Source organism: Sceloporus occidentalis, unplaced genomic scaffold (assembly GCF_023333645.1).
Source record: "Sceloporus occidentalis isolate IW3139 unplaced genomic scaffold, rSceOcc1.0.p SCAF_1, whole genome shotgun sequence".
Classification (NCBI taxonomy): domain Eukaryota; kingdom Metazoa; phylum Chordata; class Lepidosauria; order Squamata; family Phrynosomatidae; genus Sceloporus; species Sceloporus occidentalis.
In genome coordinates this window covers 43,106,454-43,133,189 of record NW_028316981.1, presented here as the reverse complement: position 1 = coordinate 43,133,189, position 26,736 = coordinate 43,106,454, and the positions used below count along the sequence as shown (strand labels likewise).

Genomic DNA, 26,736 nt, shown 5'->3' with positions numbered 1-26,736 from the left:
AAAGGCAGGGACTGTGCACTCATTAAACTATTTTAATCTTTGTCATCCAGTACAACAAGCAGTACAAACAAGCTTCTGTCTTCAATGTGGCAACTGTCTGGAATGTGGACTGTCCCATATTCAAGCTGAGCTTCCCCCACATCTTTCTAATCATACAAATGTACATATTCAGGCCATCCCTCTAGTCACAGTTGGCAAGATGTGCTTGGAAAAGTTTAGAACAAAAATGAAAAGATTTATATACATGAATTGATTTGACCATTTTGCTCTTTAAATTGCCCCAAATAAACAGCAAATAATAATTTCACCCTTTGGCATTCATTTCAATAGCGTTAATGATGATGAACCCATTTTACTATTCATACAGATTCAAATTAGCTGATTTCTTATGCATGGTGACCTTTTGCAATCAAGATGTTCCTAACGGAATAATGATTGTTTTATTTATTGTGGCACAAAGCCTGTATATAACACAATTATTTACTACTTATGAATTTCTTGGTCAAAAAGAATGTGTGTGTTAGCAACAGGGACATGATCAGGTCAATTTCATTAAGATACTTTCTTCTGGCCCCTGTTTTTAACACGCAGTACAAACATCTAAATCCAGCATTACAGATTTTGAAATGGGTGTACTGCTCGTAAGTAACCATCCCTTTTATTCCTTAATCATGCAAACTCTGTTTCTTTTATGACACCCACTTACAGCTGTTCAATGAAGTTTGGCATTTCTTAAGCAGAGGGCAGTATAGCTACAGAAAACAAATTATGGAATTTAAACAAACTAAAGTAAAGTGAACAACCTTTGTAACATAAGGATTTTCAGCATTTTATCCACTGAAGACAAAGGTAATTGAGATTAGGATCGCTACTGAAAATGACAAAAGATTCCAGAGTGCTTCTAAAAATATGAGAAATTATTTGTATCATTAAAAAAATAACATAACACGAATATATTTCTATATATTAAAACCATTCTTCTCAATAAAAAGATGCTGCATGACTATGTGTGTGTCTATGTATGTGTGCATGTGCACATATGTGCATGTGCCTTCAAGTTGCCTGTCGACTTATGATGACCCCGTGAATTTCATAGGGTTTTCGTACATAAGGAATACTCAGAGATGATTTTGTCAGTGCCTTCCTATGAAATACAGCCTACAGCACTTGGAGTTCATTAGTGGTCTCCCATCCAAGTACTAACCAGGGTTGACCCTGCTTAACTTGCAAGATCAGATGGGATCTGGTTTATTTAATATATTTATATACTGGACGTAATCCCCTTCCCCACCGCCATTCCCTTCTCCTTTTGTGTCATGTCTTTTTAGATTGTAAACCTGAGGACAGGGAACTATCTGAATAACTATCTGTAAGCCGCTCTGAGAGCCTTTAAGGCTGAAGAGTGGGATATAAATACAGTAAATAAATAATAAATAATAATACAGCAAATAAATAAATAAATAAATAAATAAGGACACAAACTTAATGTATCATTCTATGTCTTATTATCTTTTAATAAAACTGGCATTTCTGGTTATGCCAAGTTTCAGGTATAGTTAAGCCCTCCAAATCCATGGATTCTGCATCCACAGATTCCATCATCCATGGGCTGAATATCCCCATCCCCCAAAAAAGAAATCCCAGAAGGTAAACTTTTATTTTGCCACTTTACATAAAGAATGAATGAATGAATGAATGAGTCTTTATTTATATACCGCCGTTCCTTCAATCACGGCGGTTTACAACATAATCAAAATACAAATTATACCAGCAACAATCCCCCATATTAAAACAGTACAATACACATCATATTAAAATCCATCATTCAATCATAATAATTAAAACCAATATAAAACCCATTTTATATGCCACTGGACACCATTTTATTATGCCACTGGATTTAATGGGACTTGAACATCCATGGATTTTGGTATCCATGGGGGATTCTGGATAACAAGGGCTCACTGTATATTGCACTCTACAAAGGCAATTCACTATTTGAAGCAAGGTATGGATTGAGTCTCCCTTATCCAAAATGCTCAGGACCAGAAGTGTTTTGGATTTTGAAGTTATTTTATTTTATTTTGGAATATTTGCATATACCTAACGAGATATCTTGGAAATGAGACCCAAGTCTAAACATGGAATTAATTGGTATCTATTATGCACCTTATAGAAATATCCTGAATGTAATTGTATACATAATATTTCACATTATTTTTTTCATGAAACAAAGTATGTGTACACTGACCCTTCAGAAAGCAAAGATGTCACAATCTTAGCTGCTCATGTGGACAATTTGGATTTTGGAATATTTTGGATTTCAGAATTCTGAATAAGGAAGACTCAGCTTGTAACCCTGTGTATAATTATTTTCCATAAAAACAGATCTCTGCTACATTCACCCATAGCATACAGTTAGCCCATTCATGCTATCTGAATGCATGCTTCTATATTTGAAATTAGGAAGAATAGCTGCCACATATTTTTGTCCATCCTAATGACTCCAGAGTGCTTGTTCTCTTAGCCAGTTTGGGTACCATATTGCGAGAAAAGTACGATATAAATCGGATAAATAAAGGAATTTGTGTTTGAAAGTAGAAAGGTTCAGATGCTTTCTCTTTCTTAACCAGAAAGTTAGAACTGAAAAGTCTACTGGGAAATAACATTCAAAACCAAGACCGAAAGTAAAACCTAAAACTTTTCTCAGTACCTTGACATTTCTGTAACATTCAGAGCCCATTTGCGCAACAGAGAGACAATGATAATGCTGAAGCCATTCAGACAGAATGCATTATCAATTCCTAGCTGACATCTTTCACTAAGTGGAACATTTAATTTGATCCTAGGCCAGTTCTGATTCTTCCTTCAGAAGAGTGCATGAAAATAAATGTGCCTCTTACTGGTTTGGCAATCTTTACAGCCTGCATTCTCTCTCCTTTTTAAATGAACTTTGGCTGTTTTTCAGTGCAGTTACAAGAAATGTCGAACTGCTGGTAGCAACACCTCATTAGTCAAAATACGCTACAGCCTAGGCTGGTTGAATGCACAAACGGCTTTAGAATTCAAAACTGCACAATGAAGGTGGAACAGAAATGAAAGTGAAACCCATCTAAAAATTGCTTCTCAACACAGCAGAATAACATAAAGCAGAAACTGCAGCCTTTTGCAAATGGCATTTTTCTCAGCCATTTCTTTGCATGTGCTATATATGCAAGTTATAGAGACACATGAAATACATTTATAAGTATTGATTTCATTTTTTTCCCAAAAAATATATACCACGCTTTAAAAAATTTACTTATATAAATGATTTATGTTGATTCCAACCAAGACCTATTCTGTTGTATCATCATGCTATGAAGGTATCCTGCACTTTCAAAGTGTAAGCTAGTGGAGCATAAATGCTGACTGGTTCCAGTCAGAGGCCTTGATCTGTAGACTTTAATGGATAGGCAAATTTATATATGATGGAGAATTACTTCAAAAAATATGGTACCAAGTTGTTGAGGAGATAATAAGAGCACCTTGTATAATAAGAACATATTTGCATTATACCAAATAACATATTGGTAATCAGTACAGTTTTTTGAGAAAAGGTGTAGCATGCTCATGGTAAACTACTTTACACAGTAAACTAAATTACAAACTATACTAGCCTGTCTTTTGTTAGGCTTTAACTGTAGTCTACTGCCCTCTGTTCTGTGTTGGAACTGGTTATATTCCAAATCATCCCCAAGGCTTCCTGTATTGATCCTCATTACTGTTATTAAAAGAGTTTCAAAATAAGGTGGTGAGTGGTGCAGCACATAACAGAGAGGCATTCCAGTCTTGGGGTACATCCCCCCTTATAGCCAATCAATGAACTGGGTCCCTAAAACAACTAATTCTGCCTCTGCTACCCCATGGTCAACAATCTAATTCCCCATAGGGTGCTTAATGGATCCTCTGGGCTTAGATGCAGACCCATCCGCCCAGGTGGGATTGATGAAATGTTGGATTCCTGACCATTATATTGTGCAGAGGCAAACAGAGAAAATGGAACAATACACATAAGAACAATACATACACCAACTTTCCATAAACAAAAGCCACTACAGGCAGTAGCGGCCTCAGTTAATAAAGTCTCTTACAAAGAAACTCCTTTTCAGAAAGGAGATTATCACACGAAGCTTCCCTCCCAATGCTGTCATGGCTTTTAAAACACCCCAAACAGCAACAATTCTTTTCAAATTAACATGCAATTGTAAACTGTTAACAGGCTGTCGACGCATCTTATCACACAACCTTTCTGTTTACTGGCCAGCTATCCAAGATTAAGTAAGTAGTCTTGCCTTCACTGGAAATGGGATTTGTGCAGTGAAACCAGTTTAATTCCTCTGCCTCCTTTCTCCTCTTGAGTGAGAAGTCTTGCCTTCATTGGGAATGCAGTCTGTGCAGTGAAACCGGTCTAAATCCCCTTTTCTACAGCCTCTTTATAAGAATCTTGCCTTCACTGAGAATGCTCTCTCTGCAGTGAAAATGGCTTAACTTTCCTTTCTCTTGCATCCTCATGAGTAAGATGTCTTGCCTTCATTTGGAATTGGGGGGGGGGGGGGGCAGTGAAACCAGTTTAAATCCCCTTCTCTGAATTACCCCTGAATGACCTATGGAACATACTTCAATAACGGGTTAACTGTGGAATTGACAGCTATTCACAGAATTTTCCTGTTTATTAAAAGTTTCAGCAGAAGCACTGATTGACTAAAGGATACTACTGCCTAGCCACAATGTGATGTGATACGTTCCATCAATTAGTGAGCCTTGGTGGCACAGTGGTTAAATGCCAGTACTTCAGCCATCACTCACAAACCACAGGGTTGTGAGTTCAATCCCAGCCAGAGGCTCAGGGTCAACTCAGCCTTGCATCCTTCCAAGATCACTAAAATGAGTACCCAGCTTGTTGAGGGTAATTAGCTTACACATTGTAAACTGCTTAGAGAGTGCTTAGTGTTGCATGAAGTAGTGTATAAATGAAGCTGCTATTGCTATTGTTATTACAGTTTCCATCCCACTTCTATCCCATTGTTTAAGAACAATGATAATCTCCAAAAATGTTCGTATGAGAGCTCAGCCAAAGCCCACCCACCTTTTTCTTGGAAGGCTGAAGAAAGAGGGCTTTTAGTGGTGTATTGCAGCAGCTGTAATTGCAGTAAACAATGCAATAAAGCTTGACCTGGAAAAGAATGCAATTCTCCTCTATATGATCTTTTTTGTGCTTATGTAGAACATGCAAGATGAACAGCTCCCTTCAGAATCACTTCCTGAATATGTAAGTGAGCAAAACAGATAAAAGAGGAAAGCAGATAAGTCCGACTCACCAGCTACCTTTACAAGTTGAAAAAGCATAGACCTAGATGTTTCAGCACCAAAATGGAAATCATAAGAAAAGTGGAGGATGTTGAAAGAAAGGGGGGGGGGATCTACCTTTTGGAAGAGACTTGGAAATGATCTTTAGAAGATTCAAACTGTTTTTGCTTACTTTTGCAAGGCTTAACTAACCTGATTGATTTCAAATGTGCATGTTGGTTTTGAATTAAAAGTTTGTTGAAACATGTTGAACTGCTGCTCTATTTTGTGGGGTAGGAACCTATCCTTATTCTTTCAATATCATTTCTAACAGCGGTACCAACATTTCTGCTAAAGAAGGAACACATCTACAACATGAACTGTTGTACACCTGTGTTCAGCAAATAGGTGTGGTATGTTTAATTAATATTGGCCTGTTACAGACTGCCAAAATAAAGCTGCTTTGGGTCTCTTTGGAGGTATGCTATTTAAATGATGCATGGGTCCTAAGAGTCCGGAGGTCGCGCCAAAGCCACACTCCATTCCTAAGCACTGGAGTGCAGCTTCCAGATTCTTAGGACGCATGCATCATTTAAATAGCATACCTCCAAAGAGACCCAAAGCAGCTTTATTTTGGCAGTCTGTAACAGGCCATTGTTTCACTAGGTTTAAGAACATGCTAGATTGCAGCCATCATATCTAATGTTCCTTGATTAATGTATGCAACTATAGAGCAGTGCAGCCAAACATGAATGCTATCTACTGCACCTCTAGTATACAGAAAGACCAAAGTGTTTCAAACTTATAAAGGAGAAATTAGATATTTTTTTTCACTGAGACACTAATTAAACTGAGCTTCTAAATTTTAAAACTGAAGTAGATTTCTGAGTAGATATAAGCTAATTATTTCCTTGCTTACAGCAGTGTTTACAACCCTGTCGTTTAAAATAGAAACTGCCCTAAACTTTCATAAAAATATGGAAAACAGAAGATGAAGTAGAGCCTATGGACATAATTTCACAACCAAACCAGGAGTGCTTCCACTGAAGTCAGCATTGTATACAGATTAGGGCAATCAGTCTATGTTTGGCACAAAACATTTAGAAAAATAATGTTAAGCTTCTCTAAAAGCCAGAAACTTGCCAAATAATATAAAATTAATGTGAGCATTTCAGTTCATTGAAATCCTAAGGTTAAAGAAGGATAATTTTGTTGCCCAATTTATTCTTAGTCGACAATTAATGTCAAACAGCCTGGAGGAATGCACCATTAGAGAAATAACTCATAGAAAAAAATAAATAGAAGAAATATTTGATGGAAGCATAAAAGACATTATCAGCAGTTAACATGTTCCTTTTCAGCAGATAACCATTTAGAAGAAAGCAAAATTAATTCTCACTAAATATAATATATCCAATTAGAAACAAGGACTAACTAAAATGAAACTTTACAAAAAATTTAAAAATTCAAACAAGCAATGTTGTTAAAAACACAAGAGTTAAAAAGAGTTAAAAATACAATTGTAACAAGTGTTATATGCTGTCCCAACTCCCTGCCTCAAAGACATCATGGTTTCATTTCAGCTGGGTATATGTCAGGATTGGGTTAACTCTGCAATGATTCTGCCCTTACATGTTGCCATAATTTTGTCCTGATTGATAATACCTGTGCAGTGTGGCTTAATACAGCTATAGAGTGATATGAAAAGGCTTTTGTATGATTGAAATGGGAGTGATTAGTAATATGTCTTTGTTATTTGATTGATATGTTTGTTTATATTTGATTGTTATATTTTATAATTCAATATTCTTACTGGTTGGTATGGTGTATGAGGTCTGGAATATACTCCCAAAACATATTATCATTTAGGTTGTATGAGGACGATCATTGATATGTAACTGAGAAATAGATAATGGCTTTTACAGATTATGAATACATGAGGAATTTAAGAATTCCAATGAGTTTAAAATCCAATGTAAAGTGTAATGGAGAAGACTGTTTGGCCGCTTGGCCTTCAAAGGGAGATTTGTGTATACAAATGTCAGCAGCATGAGTGCTTGTCAGCTTTCTGTGATCAACTTGCTCTAATGGACCAAAATGATATCGGAATGTGAAGGGGGGAAAAACAACACCTTAAAAGTAAACTAGCTTTTTTTTTTTTTTTTTTTTTTTTTTTTTTTTTTTTTGAGAACTGCTCAGCTACTGTTATGAGAACTGGCAAACTTTTGCCCACCAAATAATTTGGGAGAAGTGGCTATGTTTTTCAAATGCTTTTTTAAGATGCATATGAGCATTATCTTTAGTTTTGTCCAAAAACTCACTAGCTGCATCTCTTTGACTTCAGAAATAAAGCTTGCTGATCATCCACAGAAACCTAATTTTCTGGGTTGCAGTTCAACTAGTTCTGATAGTGTGGATACACTCTTGAAACAGCATCAAAGCTTTTGCTAAGAAGCCAGACCAAACATCCGAAATAACTTCTGGGAAGCAGCAGTAGTGGAGGGCATCACTGGCTGGGGACCTATCTGACAGAAGTGACACCACAACTAATGCTTGTTAATACTTCACAGAAGAAGGATAGGTAAATCTTTTTTTGAAGATCCTTTACCATAGAAACCAAATGATGAGACAGTCCAGCATGAAACAAAAGCTACTAGGGTAGTTGTTGTTGTTACGTCCTTCAAGTAATTTCTGACTTATTGTAACCCTCAGGTGAACTTATCATGTAGAGCAAAGGACAAGTATGAGTACAGCTGGGGTTAATGAAGTAACTGGATTCAAACCCAAAGGATGCTGAGATGTTGATGTCCTCAGAGGAAAGTCTGAAACTGCACAATACATATTATATAAGAACATTGTCTGTGCAAAGGATAAATCAGGGGAAACTAGAGGAATTAAAACAAGAAATGGAACCTTACAATACTTGCGGTGAGCAAGCTAAAGTGGACAGGAATGAGACATTTTGAGTTAGATAATTACACAGTGTTTTACCCCTGCGAGTTCAAAATCTCACACATATTCAAGCCCATGAAAGGGCATGCACTGTGGGTGCATGCCCCATTATGATTAATAGCAGTCACCCCTCCACGGATTTCCAAGTCCATGCATTTCAAGTCCACGGACTTGGAGGGGCATCTATAATAGCAAAATCAAGGCTTGCCTTTTTGGAATTTATATGTTTTTTAAATATTATCAGTCTGTGGGTGGCAGAATCCATTAATAAAGAATCTGTGGATCTGAAGGGCTAACTGTACTTATTTTTTTTTATCTCAAACTGTAGTCTCAGATTATTACATATTTATAAAGACTGGACTGCAATAGGAGCATAATATTAGGTTTTGAACCAGGGCATCTTATATTTAGTTCTACAGAAAAATCAGCAAAAGTATAAAACAGCAATCCTTCTTGGCTGATATACCAGTGCCCTCAAATAACTTAGTTATAAACAGTATGTGTAACATGAAATTAGACAGATATTTCAGCTACAGAAAGCAGATATCACATGGATGCCTGCTTCTAAATTGCATTGGGTATATGAGGGTGCATGCACGGATATATTTCAATGTATGCATACCCATAACCTGTACTTTTAGGAAGTCATGGTTTTAGTTTGGCTTTCCATAGTAGCTGAACTATCAGCTGTTTCACAACTGAGAAGTCATTACCTATGTTTATATTCTGGGGAGGCGGGGAGCCCTGGAATTTACCTGTCTAAAATACACAGGCTCCGTTATAAGCATAATTGCTAGTAATTACAGTTATTTGTCTGCAGGTACATGCCTACAAAGAGTATGATATTCAAGAGAAAAGAAACAAGATGAATAAATATTTTACAATGCAGTAATAAACAAAAGAAAGGATACACCAAGATATGCTGTGCAATAAAACACTTCCATTCATTGCCAGCCACTATATATCCCTTGGGAAGTAAAGGAAAGTGCTTATAGAAAATGTAAACAAAAATTTCAGAAATACAGAGAGGAGGAATAGATTACTTTTGTTTCATTTATAAGTGAGTTTTCATTCCATGACTATTGTTAAGTTTTTTCATGTAATCATCTCTCTTTCCACTGGCTTAAATTCTATTGGTATGTTCCCAGCCCTGCTGGATTATCTTGCATACTAGGGACTGACTTTCTGTATTCCATGGGGTAATGATGAACAGAATTTCTATAGCACTATTGTGATGTAGTGAAGCCAAGTCTTGCAGGAATGAAGAAACACAATATTTTACTTAGCAGAGACTAGAAGCTAAAGCACAAAACCCTGGAGGACTGGCTGGAGGCTACTCTGGCTGTGATCAGGCCAGGACCACAGCAACTGCATGGCCCACTCCTGAACCGGGCCCCTACCATAGTCTCAAGGTGGCCGCCAGCAAGAGCAGATTGTATATGCTCCTTTTGGGATTGGGTTTCCCTATTTAACGTGGCCTCAGAGAGGCTTCCGGCCACTTTGAGGGCATGCATCATGAAAGCACCATGCCCCCAAAGTGTCCAGAAGCCAACTTATTTGGCCTGTGCATTTTGGGGCAATGATGTCATTGGCGGGTTATAGACCGCCCATTTGGGGCGGTCTGGACCCGCCCCTTTCCCCGGAGTAACGGGGCCTCAGCGGCTAGAACGGCAGCCGCTGAAGCCCTGATCTGCCGCTTTTCAGGCTGCGGGGAAGCAGCAAAACGCCGCTTCCCCGCAGCCTGAAAAGGGGTGTCCCTGGGGCTTCAAGCCCCAAGGACACCCCGTGCTGGCGGGGAGAAGGAGAAAGGGGCCGCTTGGCCCCTTTCTCTTTTAGTCCGCTGGGCACAGCCGTCTGAAGGCTGCGCCCAGCGGACTAAACCAGGAAGGAGCTCCGAAACGGAGCTCCTTCCTGCTCCGTGTTCAGGGCGCACTAAGCGCCCTGGCGCGGAGTAAGGACGTCACGTCCGTGCCGCCCCGTCTAGAGGCGGCACGGCCGTGACGTCCTCACGGCGGTGGCTGCATGGAAGGGCCGCCGCCGTTTAGTGCGTGACGAGCACGCAGTAGGGTTTGGGCGGTGCGGAAGCACCGCCCTTTTGTAACCCTAGTGCGTGCTCGTCATGCACTAAAGTGCCGGTCTGTAACCGGCCATTGTGTTACTAGAATATGCTTTAGGACAGGATACTTGACGTTGAGCGTATGCATTTTACCCTTTCTGTCTGTAAAGCCAATGTAGGGTTATTTTACTATAATCATCATCATCCCCATCCACAGAGATGATAGCTGAACTGCAAGTTCCAGGAATTTCCATACCAGTATTTTATTTTTGCATATGTGAAGGAACATTCCCACATCCAGGCTTTAGAATCTGAAATGGGAGAAAGGATCTGTTGATCCATCTCACTGCTTGTTTCTTACATCTAAGTGTTAAGAAAGGGGAGCGAGAAGTAGATGGCCCTGAACCTGACGTCAGCATTAGGTCTAAAGCATCCACAGAGTCTGAGAAACATATGCAGACAGGTTTCCTGCTTGAATCTCTTTCCAAGAAAGGAGTGACACCATTCACCAACTGATCTGAAGCTACAAAATTAAAATGTCACATGGGAAAACTGCTTATTTAAAATTATGATTTTTTTTTTGGGGGGGGGGGAGAAATGTTTCAATATTTATTCAAGCAATTAGGAAATGGAACACGTCAGTACTCTACCATGTATGGCAAATATTTGAAATTTGGGAGACACTTAACCTCACTCTAAATAAATATCACCTTGTGTTATGAATAAGAATTCAACAGATACAGCAGATGTAAGCAGTCATGGAGACAAGTCTTCTCAACAGAAAACTCCTTTCCATAGAATGCTTCCCTTCCTTTCTTTTAGACCTCAAACATTTAATTTTCGGTAAGGGTAATTCTTCCACAAACAGTTCCCTAGTCTTGTAGAATCATAGAGTTGGAGACCACAAGGGCTATTCAGTCCAACCACCTGCCATGCCAGAACTCAAAGTACCACCAACAGGTGGCCATCCAATATCTGTTTAAAGAGTTCTAAACGAGGAGATTCCACCACTCTCTGAGGGAGTGTGTTCCACTGTTAAACAGTTCTCACTGTCAGGAAATTCCTCCTAATATTGAGGTGGAATCTCTTTTCCTGTAGCTTGCATCCATTGTTACAGGTCCTATTCTCTGGAGCAGCAGAAAACAAGTTTGCTCCATCCTCAATATGACATCCATTCAAATATTTAAACAAGGCTATCATATCACCTCTTAATTGTCTCTTCTCCAGGCTAAACATACCCACCTCCCTAAGTCTCACCTCATAGGGCATGCTTTCCAGACCCTTCACAATTTTAATGCTCTTCTTATGATACCCACCATTTTTCTCTTTGTTACCTAAAATCCCCTTTCTCCTTTTATCAAATAAAAATCTGCAGAGCTTGGACACAACTTTTTACATTCAAATTCTATCCACTTTCATACAAATTAAAAGTTAAACTCCTTATTTTTGATCAGTTAAAAATGATGTGTCTATTGAACTCTCCAAACATCTTATTTGTAGTACCATACCAAAGAACAAATTTCAAACGTTCATGCAGTGCAATGGAAATGCATTTCTTCATCACTGTGCCTTGGTACAGACAGGCCCCGTGGCACGTCTTGATGATATGCTAGGGTTGCCTCAGGTTGTCGCTTGCAGACACCCCGCAACCCTAGCATGTCTTCCATACGTCAAAATGGTGGCGCCCTGTACAGATGGGTGCCGCTATTTTGACGTGACAGACGCCTAGCGTCTGCACGTCACGGCACCATAATGACATGATGAGTGCGCCACTGGTACACTGTGGCATCATTATGGCAATGCAAAAAGAACCCACTTTTTGCGGGTTCTTTTTGCTTCGCAAGGAAGCCATGCGGTTTGTCCGCTGTGGCTTCCTCACCGAGCAAACCAGGGTGCCGGCACACTGCCCTTTTTGGGCGGTCTGTACCGGGCCTGTGAAACACTTTTGGAATTATGTAAAATCTATTTCAAATATTATGAGGAATGCTAGAGAATAAAAAATCATTATTGGAATTCGGAAATTTCTTCTACTGCCAAAACATTCTAGTATTTTGTCTCTTTTTCTGCCTTGTACTTTTACATAACTGTACAATAATATGCTTCTATAACAGTAAATGATGATTTCCTTCTTAATTATTGTACATTCATGTCCATCTTCTGGAAATGTATTTGTATGCAATTCAACTTCAAAATCATGCCCTAAGACCTATGGTGTACATAGATAAAAGGAACAATATTGCCATTTTAATAGATGAATTAAAATCCATTCAACTCAAAATGGTTCTTCAGCAAATTGATTTGAATCAAATAAACTACACTTTAAATTGAGTGACCTTGACTTAAGATCATCCCATAATATTGACTTGCAGTAGGGACAACACAAGCAAAATAAACCACTTCTTCACAAAAACAAAAAGTCAGTTAATGAAATTCGCTGTCACAAGTCATGCTGATTACTGCTAGCTTTAGAGAGGGATGAAGAAGAATTATGGCAAACAGATATATAAAATTTACTAACTTTATATTTTATTCTCTGTTTATTCTGTATAGCCTTTGTGGCGCAACCCATACCCCAGAGCAGGATTTGGAATTATGCAGATGTTCTTTGGCTACAACTCCCAGCATTCCTTACCATTGTCTATGCTAGCTAAGGCTGCTAATGTTACAATCCAACATTTGGTGTTTATATATTATCAAGGAGCCTTCGTGGTTAAATGCCAGTAGTATAGCCAAAACATTATGAGTTTAATCCTGTAGGACTCCAGGTTGACTCAGCCTTCCATCCTTTGTTCATCAAGGACTGGAGATAGTAGTCGAATTGTTATAGAGGGAAGAAGGCAAATAGTGCAAGGATCCAACAGTGGGAGGAGAAAAACTAGGCAGCTAGGGAAGGACCCATGGTCAATGTCTCTATATTAATGCACAGAGCATGGGAAATAAACAGGATAAAGAGCAAATACAATATAATTGGTATCACTCAAACCCGGTGGGATGAGTTCTCTTTAACCAAGCATTCCCCCATGTACACTGAAGTTATGTTCGATCCCCTTTCTCCCTCTCACTACATACACCTAGTAATTGGATTTTAATTGTATATTGTAATTAATGTAATGTGGTTTCAATTTTATGTTGTTTTAATAATTTTACTATGTACACCGCTTTGATCACTGCAGAAAAGCGGTATAGAAATAAATTTTATTATTATTATTATTAATAGAAGAGTATAACCTTTGAAAGAGAAATAGGCCAAATAGGAAAGGAGGAGGGATAGTGTTATATGCTAGAGATATTTACACCTGTGAAGTGATCCAGGACTTAAATCCTGGAAGCCAGGTGGAGAGTATGTGGATAAAAATTAAAGGGGAAGGAAACAACAGGGATGTTATTGTGAGAGTATACAGACACCTAAGTCAGATGGAGGAATTCTAGAGCAGAAGACCAAACATCCGGAAAAGAGATATATTAGAAGTGATAGCTGACTTCAACTATCCTGATAATTGCTGGATGTCAAATTTAGCCAAAATTTAGGTCTAGCAAATTCCTCACTTGCTTGGAAGACAATTTCATTGCTCAAAAAGTGGAATAGGCAACAAAGGGATCAACCATTTTAGATCTGATCCTAACCAAAAGGGATGACCTGGTTAATGGGCTGCAAGTGGTGGGATCCTTAGATGGGAGTGATCATGTTCTCCTGGAGTTTGTTATACAGTGGAAAGGAGAAGCCTGGCATAGTCAGACACACATTATAGACTTTAGGAGAGCTGATTTCAGTAAACTTAAGGAAACACTAGGAATGATCCCGTGGTCAGGAATACTAAAAGAGAAGGGAGCTCAAGGCAAATGGGAGATTCTCAAAAGGGAGATACTGAGGGCACAATTTCAAACAGTTCCAACAAGGAGGAAAGATGGGAGGTGTCTCAAGAAACCAGTATAGTTGATGAAAGAACTTTCAACTGAGCTAAGTTTTAAATCACCCAAGGGGAACAGTTAGCACGTGTAGGGGTAAAGTCAGAAAAGGTAATGTGCAGAATGAGCTCAGGCTGGCTAGAGAGGTTAAGAACAATAAACAGGGCTTTTGGGGTACGTCTGTAGCAACAGGAAGAAGAAGGAAATGGTAGGATCACTGTGTGGAGAAGATGGCAAAATGCTAACAGGGGACCGAGAAAAGATAGAACTATTCAATATCTTCTTTGCCTCAGTTTTCTCAGAAAATGAAAAGGGTGCTCAACCTGAGGAAAATGGAGTAGAGGACACAACAGGGGCAATGCAGCACAGAATAAGAAAAGATGTAGTACAGGAATACCTGGTTTATCTAAATGAATTTAAGTCTTTAAGACCAGATGAACTACATCCAAGGGTATTAAAAGAAATGGGAGACAGGATTTATATAAGAGATAAGATGATGAGGAATACATATGAATAGTGGAGGAAGTTCTTGCTATGCTGCATGTACATGGATTTAAGACTAGTGAAGTGTGGCAATAAATAAGGCATTAGAACCCTACTTAGCATCTAGGATATCAACTAGTCTTTTCATATGTGAACTTTTCCAAGAAACCATTATTTCTGTTCAAATTATGGCTAATGGACTAAAGTTTGTGGACATGTTCAGCTGTTTCTCTTTCCAATCCCCTCTTATTCTTTTATTATTATTTTATTTTGTTCAAGGACTGCTGCCTAGAAGTCAAGAGAGTGAACTGTAAGATAAAACTTGTGAATCAGGAATTGTTCTCGGCTCAAATTTCAACACCACCACACACATAAATAAGCCAAGTAACCTGTAACAAGTTCTGCTGCTACACAATATGGTATAGGATAATACTGACATACGCCATACAGTGATTAAAAATATTTACAAAATACATGTGAAATGCTTTGAGATAATCTTCAACACTATATACATTTTATAGTATAGTATTAAGATTATCTTAAAATGGGAAGAGAAATTCCACTCTTTAGAAACAGATGCACACCCCATAGAACAGCCAACAAAAGAGGAAACTGAAAAGAGATAGAAATATTGTTTTGAAAAAGACTTGTTTAGTTCTATCAGACCCATTCTCTTCTCATTTCAAACAATAAATTCGGATCAATTAGCATTCTTGACAACAATCTAGCAGCCCAGGAGAAACAAATGAATAATTCAAATCTGAAAAATGGAGAACAATTGACAAAATAAATATTTTAATGATCTGCCTATCTGAAACCACTCAGTAGAGACAAAGTAATAAAATTTGAGATTAAAAGGCAAGCACTGAGGGAATGATTCAGTAGATTATTAATTGATTTCAAAATTTTAAAATCCCCTACACATTAGCTTTCAAACAATGATTGTGAAGACTTTCGAAACAGTGCAGAATGTACAACTACTCTGGCATGTTACTGTGAACAACAGTTCCTTCTAAAAATAGGTAGCGTAACAAAAAAGAAACCTTTCAAATTAGAAAGGCTGCTAATGGCTGATGTTTACTCCAGCTCAGACATCAGAATGGCTGCCAGACCCAGAATAACCCAGAATGGGAGTGAAGACAAACAACCACCCAAAGGGAAGGTATTTTTTTACCATACATCAAAGGAGCCACAGATAGAATAGGGAAACTGGAGAGGAAACACAACCTCCAAATGATCTACAAACTGACCAAGAAAATCCAGCAAAAGCGAAAAACAGAAGAGACCCTCTCACAGCTGCAGGAGTTTACCACATACCATGCAGCTGCTGACAAGTCTATGTAGGGACCACCAAATGCAGTGCAAACAAGAATCGAGGAACACGAAAGATACTGCAGAAAAATCAGCAGTAGCAGAACCACCCTGGGCATAAAATGCTATTTGAAAACACTTAAATCCTGGACCTTACCAACAACTACTAAGTCAGAATGCACAAGAAAGCCACTGAAATCCATAAACACCTGGACAACTTCAACAGAAAAGAAAAATCCCTCAAAGTAAACAAAGTTTGGGTAGCAACAACACCAAAATAGAGATCCAGCAAGTGCAAATGAAAACCACTTAGGGGCAGGGAGCTTTCCAACCTTGACATTCAACAACAGAACAATACACAAATTAACATGTACATCACTTCCTCTCAACCAAGAGTCACACAGCATTTATACCCCCACTCACTTCTGTGCCTGCATTCTCTGAAGATGCCGGCCACAGATGCTGTTGAAATGTCAGGAATAAACTCTTCCAGAACACAGCCACATTCCCTGAAAAACCCACAAAAAACTATGGATGCCAGCTGTGAAAGCCTTTGAATCAATATACATAGCTTTTGCTGTGCTATATACTTGTTCCTCCTGCAATTGGGGATATAACAGCTGCCCTGTGAGTTGGGCTTGGAAATAAACTGTTGAATGACAGGTTATCTCTCAGTTTATTCACAATTTGATAAGGAAGAGAGTCTGGTGTTTATAACTGAGGCTTGGACAAATGTGAGGTTGGGTGGGTGAGAAGCTTTCCACTTATGCCTATCTGGAATGTTAGTGTAAGACCAAAATCAGGAAGGGGGCTAAGCAGGGATGGGGCAAATATAGACCCTCCAGATGTCATTAGTCAGTATTTTCCTCTATCATTCACCATGGCTAATACTAGCTAATTCTGGGGTGAACTATAATCCAATGACATGTAGAGGACTGCACATTCTCCACCCTTGCTCTAGATAAATACTATCAGTGTATCCAGTTTTGTTCACCCGAGTTTCAGTCTAAAATATCTGCTACATTCACAGGACATATTAAAAATTCTATTGCTATACCATTCACTGTGCTATGCCAGAGTCTTTCTCCCTGAGCTGTCCAGATTTCCAAAAAATATTGTTGTCCCTCCCTTGAGCACACACACATTCCTTCAAAGCTTTGATAACAGAAACTCTAAGAACTACCTCCCTCTCATAGCTAGTCTGAAAGATTCCCACAGGAAGGGTTATGAGCTTATCTACTGGAATGCTCTGCCAAGATGAATAGTGGGGCTTACCCAAGTGCAAAATAACACCTTTACATACCTTGTTGTTCCATGCAATAGCATTCTGTCAACCAGGCAGGTATTCAAAAAAACAACAACCCTGCTTTTGGTGACAAATGGCACATTTATGATATATCATTGGTGTCCTACTCTGATGTATTTGTTTGGAAGAGATTTTAAGGATACCATTACTTAAATTCCCTTTATGTTGGGATCTGGATTATTCTATAGTAGCAGACTCAAGAGATATCCAGAGAACAAACTGATTCAATTTTGTGGGACGATTTTCAGTTAATATGTCCTGAGGTGGTTGACAAGGTGCTGGTTTTCACCTCTAAATCCATGTACCTCCTGGAAATCCATTACTACATGTACTGCTTTTTCCAATATAAACTTTGAGATCAACATCTAAGACTCTTCCTTCTGTATCTCAATCAAGATTTAGAGGGTGGTGAAAAAAGAATAGGTTTTGTATGATAGCTCCATGAGAGATTGCCTGTCCCAGAGACGTTTCTCTAGTGCTGAATATGTTATCTCTTAAGTGATACATGAAGCCATTTCCCTTTCTTTAGGTATCTGATTAGTTGAAATGACCTCACTGCTAGTCATTTTTCTTATTCACTTTTTAACTCCTGTGCTGCATGGTTGAGTTCTTTATGTGCCAAAGAAAAATAACTGTAAATTCCTTCAGGTTGCCTTCTGGCTGTGTAAATTAATTCATATTTGTATCTAACTAACTAAAACTTCATGTACTCAGTGGTATTTTATAGGGAGCATACAGGCTGTGCCAGTGAATGAAGATTTGGAAAGTTATAATGATACAGCCCTCTAACTACAATGTAATGGTCAAAATAGCTTTCCATGAATTTCCATTGAGTTACATTAGAAAATATGAAATTTATTTTTACACAATTGTTATTTATTGTATATATAACCAAAAGGTCATTTAGGACCTAGATCAGATTATGGGCTATACAGAATACTGAAGTAATATAACCCCTTTCAAAACAATAGGAATCTCACACACACACACACACACACACACACACACGTTCAATGCAACGTGGGAGGGAAGAGCCAACCAAGGACTAAAAAGGCTATATCCTTGCCATCTGCAGTCTGTCAACTTGTTCACAATTTATTTTATTTCTTTGAATTTATATCCCAAGATGAAATTCAATGCAATTTACAATAATTTAAAAAGATCAACATGGAATATTCACTTACAAAAGTTAAATAAGAATTAAGCAACAGTAGTATTAAAACATGATTAAAAATAGTTAAAACAATTACAACATATTTTAAACATTATATCTTTACTGTTTGGACACAGTGCATGACTTTGTTCCTTCTCACTTGGCTGCCCCACTCCCAACTTGACAGGAAAAGGAAACAAATGAGTCAGAGTTGGGGAAGCAGGAGTAGTCCTTTGGTTTAGTAAAAGATGATGGGGTGCACAGAATGGGGTTCTGGAGGAATCTCTTGTCAGGATTTCTGGACATTTAAAAAGCCCCTTCCTCATTTATTCCCTCAGGTATTTGAATATTCTTTTCATCTCTATCATATGACCAGCCCTCCTTTCCCTAATGCTGCTTCAAATTACAATGAGCAAATATTTGAACATAGCTGCTCAACATCACAAGATTTCCAAAGGTCAATAGAAGCTCAGGACAATATATCAATTGGTAAATTGTTATGAGACCATCAAAAACACTGAAATACTTCATACTTACTTCAAGGCATGATACAGAGTCCACTTTCAGTTCACCATTACCTGGAAAAATAAATATGCAGGGTTACTGATTTCATTCAATAAACAGTTATTTCATAAGTCAGGGTTACCCAACTGTAGTAGAGAGATTCAATTTTTAAAATGGGGACTATAAAAGACTGATGCATTTCACTGAAAATTGGCTGGGGTTGCTATTGTGAATCAATATAAACTATGATATTATGTGAGAACAAACTGTTGCTTGGAAACATTACCTGATTCCTACATGATTAACTTTGTTCTGAATATTCCTTCTGTATACAAAAGGGATTTTGAAAAGGGTTTACGAACAATGCTAATTTAGCAATGCAAAATTCTCAGTTAAAAACAGCAAAGTTACATCAAGAAGTCCCCTGGATTATTCCAGCATATGAATCAATGCTTCCTTCCTTCCACTTGAATTATTCCTTCTCTCAAACAGCTCTCGGCATATATGTAGTATTCTCAGACCTACTATGTGTACAGTTCTCAGTGCTTCAAGTTCAGTTATTTCACCTACAGCTATATGAACTGCTTCACTCAGCTGCCTGGACTCAAAATTCAGCTGCCTAAAACTGACTTTGGGCAGAACAAGTTCTTTTAAGCCTGCCAAACCCCCTTGGAAAGTCTTCCATTTCTCATTTGCCCAGATACTCTCAGTGTGCCAGATTTATCAATCTCAAAACTGGAATTACAGTTTTCAGCTTCACACAGAAGCTCAGCATTGTGTTCCTCAAAATGGCTGGAGCCATAAAGGTTGGGTCCAAAATCGGGGTTTAAAAGCCCAAGTAACTGTCAAAAGAGCTTTTCAGTTAGTTGAGTTTCTAGGCTCTTCTGTAACTGCATTTTACGAGAAATGGAATATAATTGATTTACTATCTCCACTTAAGAGGTACTAAATATAAAAACTGGATGGTTACAAAAAGAAATCACACAAGATTTATTTTTTCAAAAAAGGAGAACAATTAATCAATTTTCTTTCTATTGCCAGAAGTCCAGTTTTAGCAGTCTCAGATTTTTGTCATTTTGTCAACTATCACAAGTATTCAGCAACAAAATGCCAAGTAACATTTTAATTCCATAAAGCTGCTCAATATTGGACCAAGTGGTTTAGTGGTGGCCAGCAGCAATAGAATATGATGGCCATTATCACAAGTGTTTTGGCTCTGTTTCTAACACACACAAGCACACACACACACAAAACTATCAGACACACAATACTTTCAAATACTACAAGCAAACCTGAATACATTATAAAGACAGATGGAAAACTCCATTCAGCCCAAGGGCTAAATTCAATTAGAAAAATGTCCCCAAGGCTATATTTCTGTGACAGGCTGGGCAAAAGGGGTAACACCAAAGAAACCAGCATATTTTAATTTACCAGCAACTAAGCACCAGGAAAGGCATTTCTACCTCATCGGATATCCATAAAAAATCTGAGAAAAGATTAAATGATAGTACCTCCATCATATATTAAAATGGAGGAAGGCTTGTAACAACAAATGTATAAGATAACCCAAAGCTAAGCCATTTAGGTCATCACCAACACTTAGTGTGTTCCATAACAAACTGGCATGCTGAAAAACTATTTCAAGACAGGTGTGATAGAATCATAGAGTTGGAAAAGACCACAAGGGCCATCCAGTCCAACTCCCTGCTATGATCCTTGTAGATGAGTGCACATACACTCACCCTAGCATGCTTGCTGCTGCAATTTGGACTACCGCCAATTTCGGAAGAACTCTTCTAACAGAGCACCACACAAAGCACACTAGTGTGAGCCAGTCTAGATTTCATTAAGGTGCTTGTCACCTGGACGGGGACAGATGCAATTGGCATAACAGCTTAGCATGGATAAAGGCACTTTGGTACCGCTGCCTGAGTATCCAGACATTAAGCCAGCAGTTCCCAACCTTTGTTAGGCCACGACCTCCATTGCGGGCGAAAGTCCTGCCCGCAGCCTCCCTGATTGGTAGGGAGGCCATGAAGGGGTGGGACTTTCAACTGCCTACAAGCCCCAGCGGCCTTTGCAGCCAGAAGTTCCGCCCCTTCCTGGCCTCCCAACCAATCAGGGAGGCTACCGGCAGAGAAGGGGAGGGACTTCTGGCCACAAAGGCTTGCAGTCCCATCCTTGTCCCATTTAACCGCGGGTGCCTGGCACCCGCAAGGAGAAGGGAAGAGGAGGAGGCGGCCCCGGCCCTGTCCCCTTCTCCTTGTGGGTGCCTTCAGTGGCACCCGTAAGGAGAAGGGAAAAGGAGGAGGTGGTGGCCCCAGCCCTGTCCCCTCCTCCTCGCGGGTGCCTTTGGTGGCACCCGTGAGAAGGGAAGAGGAGGAGGCGGCCCCGACCCTGTCCCCTTCTCCTCGCGGGTGCCTTCAGTGGCACCCGTGAGGAGAAGGGAAGAGGAGGAAGAGGCCCCGGCTCTGTCTCCTTCTCCTCGCGGGTGCCTTCGGTGGCACCCGCGAGTTGAAGGGAAGAGGAGGAGAAGGCCCTGGCCCCTTCTCCTTGCGGTTGCTGGCACTAGCGCCAGCACCCACGGGGAAAAGGGGAGGAGGGGGAGGCAGGGCGGAATCTCAACCTGGCGACCCGCAAGAAAGGGTCAAGCGACCCCCAGGTCGGGAACCCCTGTATTAAGCCAAATCCCAAAACAGCCTCAAAATGTGGGCCAGACTCTAGCCCTAGCTGAAACCAGTTGCATTCCCCTTCCCAAGTCCATCTGTCTCCCATTTATGTGCACTACTTTCTTATCTGTATTATGCCTCAGTTTATTAGCACTCATTCAGCCCATTTCTCCAGATGCTAATTCAGAACATCTTCTCTCCATAGATAACAAGAAACAAGATAGAGCAATGTGAGGGTTGATTTCATTGTTGTTTTTAAAGAAATTCTTAACGTTGTTTTATATTATTATATTGCTATCTTAATATTTTGGTAAGCAATTATGTGATGTTAGATACTAAAGATGGGATAAAAATCTATTAATATATTGTAATATATGCTGGAAAGCTACTCTTTTCTCCCCCCAATATGGTACTATATTTTCTTTAAGTGAACCTAGAATTAAAACTCCCACTAGATTCATGGGTACACTCATTCACCTCCTAGCTTATTTAACAATTTTTCTGTGTGTAATTTTGGCTGGACAATTATGTGTTACTATATCAGATTGAAAGGGTTATAGCTCCACTTAACAAGCATATAGTGTGCACATATAATTACATGCTGTCCTGGAGACTGATTGTGACATAGCCTAGCCAATATTGGTAAAGCAGATTCAGAAACTGTGAGAGAAAGCAGCAGCCACAGCTCTGCAGGTTTAATGCCACAGCTTTTATTTGTTGCACAGTACTAGCTTTCATTTGGCTGGAGGGAAGAGTTTTCTTCCAGTTCAAGCGTAAAGGCTTGATGTGAAGCATGTGGAACTGAGAAACACAATTCTTCCAAAGCATCCCAGAATGAGAATAACGTTCAGGCTTCAAGAGATAGAGACTCAGATGGGGTTCTACATAAACCTGTATGCAGCTAGAGATCAAAAAGGCAAATGTATGAGCTTTTGTACAATAGCTACGTGCACTCTGATATAAACTCAAGTAGCTTCCATGTTGTTGCAGACAATTCATCTGAACATGCATGGCTGAAGCATTATCTGTTCTCATTTGCTTTAAAGTACAAGTATGATAGAATCAGTTGGAGTCAAGCAGAATACAAAATGTAAAATGATGAATACTGGAACAAAAAAATAAATAGATCTCAACTTCACATATATACGGTACTGATGGGGTTTTAGCTGGTGAAGAATTACCAGGAAAGGAATCTTGAGATTGTGATAGATAACTTTAAAAACAACTACACTGATCCGGTCTGTGATCGCTGTATAAACAAGCACATAAAATTGTTGTTGTTGCTGTTGTTATTTCTTACCCATCTCTCCCCATGGATTGAGGTGGGGATATGCCATGTTATAGATCATTAGGGAAGGAATTGATTGTTATATCATACTGTCTCTATAAAATATGTGATGCAACATTTGGAATACTTTCTACTAGGCATAACAACATTTCCAAAAGGATAGGGTAGAGCTGAAAGAGGTCTGGAAAAAGTCAATCAAAATAATCAAGACACTGAACCAACACTCCTGTGAGTAAATGTTATGTTTGTCCTTTACCAAAATTTAGAAAAGGGTTTGTGAGGGGGAGGGTTTGATCTCATTAGGACAATGATATTGTTGTTATTGTTGTGTTCGTTCAAGTAATTTCCAACTTATGGCAACTCTAAGGTGAATTCTATCACTGGGTTTTCTTTGGATGGGAGTGTGTGATCTGCCCATCGTCACTCAGTGTATTTCCATGTCAGGGTAGAGAAGCAGACCAGATCTCCAGAGTCCAATGCTCGAATCACTACATCACACTGGCTCTGAGATGATAGAGATGTATAAAATTATGCATGGTGTGGAAGAGAGTACAGTCCTTAACCCCAGTACTACAACCCCCCAGATTGGAACATGATAAGACAAACTGTTGAAAGCTAAAGTCTAAAACCTTTGCAATGCAAAGGTTCTCCACCTCTCATGTACCACGCATGTTTTTGTTCACCCTTAGAAAAATGACAACATCTTATATTTTTACAAGTTACACCAAGCAATAAATACCCACTTAAAAGGTTAAACTATGTCGCCACCCAATATTCAGAAACATAAAGCATTACACTTTAAAATAAGTATGTGACACCTACCAGTCAACTCAAATGCTTTCTTCATTCACACAGGCTACTCAGAAAATTCTATAGCTGTAACTGACATGGAATAGGCTCAGAGTGGCAGTATGAGGTTGGATTCAAATATAATACATTCTCTCCTTCAGCAGAATTTGATTCTCACATTATTTTTATGTGACCACACACTTTATATGAAGTAGCAGCACAAACATTTTGTACGAAACATTTCATGGAGGAAAAACACTTTAATTCTCACAATTCAATGATTAATTGTACCCCAAAATATATGTTTTTCTCTGGTGATACATGGAGGGTGGGGGGTAATGGCAATTGTGAGTTGGTGGTGAGAATACCTGATCTTCCCCCAGTGAAGAAAGCTTGCAAAGGCATTTTATCAATAATTAATTTTGAAGATGGCTTCAGATTGCTGCTATTTATAATGTATTGTGTAATAAACTCTTTAGATTATATGTGAAAAAAGTGCTCCACACCAATGAGACATGCTGTAATGTAAAAAATCATATTTCATAAATTGCCTTGGCTAACTCTTAGTTATTAAGTCCCACTGACTTTAATGATTCTACCCAAAGTATAACTATTCGTAACCGACTGTAGGGGGCAGTGCTCATCTCCGTTTCTAAGATGAAGAACGAGCACTGTCTGAGGACTGCTCTGGTGATCATGTGGTCAGCATGACTATACTGAACACTGTCAGCTTCCCACTGAAGTGGTACCTATTTATCTACTTGTATTTGCATGCTTTCGAACTGCTAGGTTGGCAGAAGCTGGGACTAGTGACTAGAGCTCACCCCAGCATGCAGTATTCAGGCCTCGAACTGCGAACCTTATAATCTTCCAATCGACAGAACTGGCGTCTTAACCACTAAGCCACTGCATCCCTCCTCCTTCCACTTCTTCCAGAAGCACATAGAATAATAGAAACATAGAATTGGAAGGGACCACAAGGGTCATCCAGTCCAACCCCCTGCTGTGGAGGAAGACACAATTACAGCACTCCTGATGGATAGCCCTCCAGCCTCTGTTTTGAAAGTCCCAAAGTCATGAGTTAAACTGCTATAACTATAATGAGGCTTAGGTCTCAAATCAGCCCTCATCGTTGAATTTTTAATACATGTTGACCTGAACCTAGCCTATTACTATATCCTTCAACTGTTAAATAAACTCAAGTGACAGATTATGGGGTATGCAGCCTTCAGCTTTGGTTCAAAACATGTGTATTCGGTAGAAGACACATACATTCATCTGTGCGTGTGTTTTCTTATTATGCATAGAGCAGAAGGGTCTTTACACATATTCTAATGCAGATCAGGTGACAGCTGTCATGTTGCTACTTCCATCATTCATGCATTAATTGAGCATGTGTGAACATCTGTTTAACTTTACTTGGGAAACAGGAAACTTATTTCATACAAATAATGTTACGCAACCATAGAAGTAACATATCTCGCTCATGAAAAGCCAAATAGACCATGTTATATTTTCAGGGCCACCATCTCATATAAACTATAAAACAATGAATGAGAAGAAGTAAATGATTGTGTGCTACATGGACAGTTTTCATTGAAAAACTTTATTTACTATATGCACAGTCTGCCTTCCGTATCTGTGGATTTGCCATCCACAGATTCAAGCATCTGCAAATGGTAGGCCCACAGTGAAGCAGTGGCAGTAGATGAGGAAGAGGAGGCGGAGGAGGAAGAAGAAGAGGCAGCAGAGGAGGAGGTGGGAGGAAGAGGAAGAGGCGAGAAGAAGAGGAGGAAGAAGTGGCAGCGGTGGAGGAAACAGGAGGAGGAAGAAGCGAGTGGAGGAGGAAGAGGTGGTGGTGGAGGAGGCAGGAGAAGGAGGAAGAGGAGGCAGCAAGAGGATGAGGATGAAGGAGGAGGAGGAAGATGTGGGAGGAGGAAGCGACAGTAGCATTGGTGGAGGAAGTAGTCAGCCGGCAGCCTACCTGATGGCAGTGAGAGCCAGGAGGGAGGGGGGGAGGGTCCCATTGTCCCCAATGGTGGCATGACTGCATGTCTGTGCTGCCACTGGGGACAATGCAGATTTGAGCATCCACAGATTTTGGTATCCATTGGGGGGAGGAGGTCCAGAAGGATCCCTGCAGATACCGAGTGCCTACTGTACTCATGTATAAGACTAGAATTTAATTCAAAAAATTAACCCCAAAAATTTAAAACAACTTATCCAAAGGTCAAGGTAAGTACTGTACTTTTTTTTATAAGATTCAAATTAACCATCCCCTGTTGAAAGGCAAGCGTGTAATCTGTCATGGAAATGATTCCCTTCTGTTCTTTCATCCATACAGCCTTTAGTGTGAGTATAAACAGTTATGCCTGCTGGAACACTGTAATTTCTTTGGCACAGTTTTCCTTTGCTTCATCCTTTAGAACCTTTTGTTATATGCCCCTACATTTTAACCTTGACCTATCCACGGGTCATATCAAAATCCATGATTTAGCCCCCCCAAAAAAACTGCCCTCAACTTACACACGAGGTCAACTTATAGTTGAGTATATATGGTATTACATCTCCTGGTAGTCATGCTGGCCAAAGGATTAGCAGAGCTGTAACTGGAAAAAATAATTGCCCCAAGTTTTGGTTTCATTCCATCTCTGTTTCTGCTCCCCACAAGTTATCACAGAGATCTTGAAAGCCCCAGCTCCTCCTTAGCACCCATGGGAAGTAAGAAGAAAGCTGAATTTCATGTGCAGAGAAATAATTATTTTCCCCAAAAGGGATACCATGTTTCAGTCAAGCTGTACTTGATAAATTAGCAAGTACATTGCAGCTTTTTGTCATATAATATTTGGATCACAAGCTCTATTCATGAATTAATTCATTGTCATCAGCAGAATAGATTGGTGATGACAAGTAAAACAGGAGAAAAAGAGATGTTTTGAAAGCCTGAAATTTAAAGTCTGTTCTATCTACATACTTCAGGCATATTGC

The 26,736-nt window shown here is 39.3% G+C and overlaps 1 protein-coding gene across 5 annotated transcripts in view; it reads right to left on the bottom strand.

Moving 5' to 3' along the window:
• The window catches only part of LOC149321341 (contactin-4-like), a 700,468-nt gene that overhangs the window by 609,758 nt on the left and 63,974 nt on the right, over positions 1 to 26,736 (bottom strand). For all 5 annotated transcript variants that reach the window (XM_089519801.1, XM_089519827.1, XM_089519837.1 and 2 more), the window contains exon 2: positions 19,033 to 19,073. The gene's annotated coding sequence lies outside the window, so the exon portion shown is untranslated. The remainder of the gene's footprint in view (positions 1 to 19,032; positions 19,074 to 26,736) is intronic.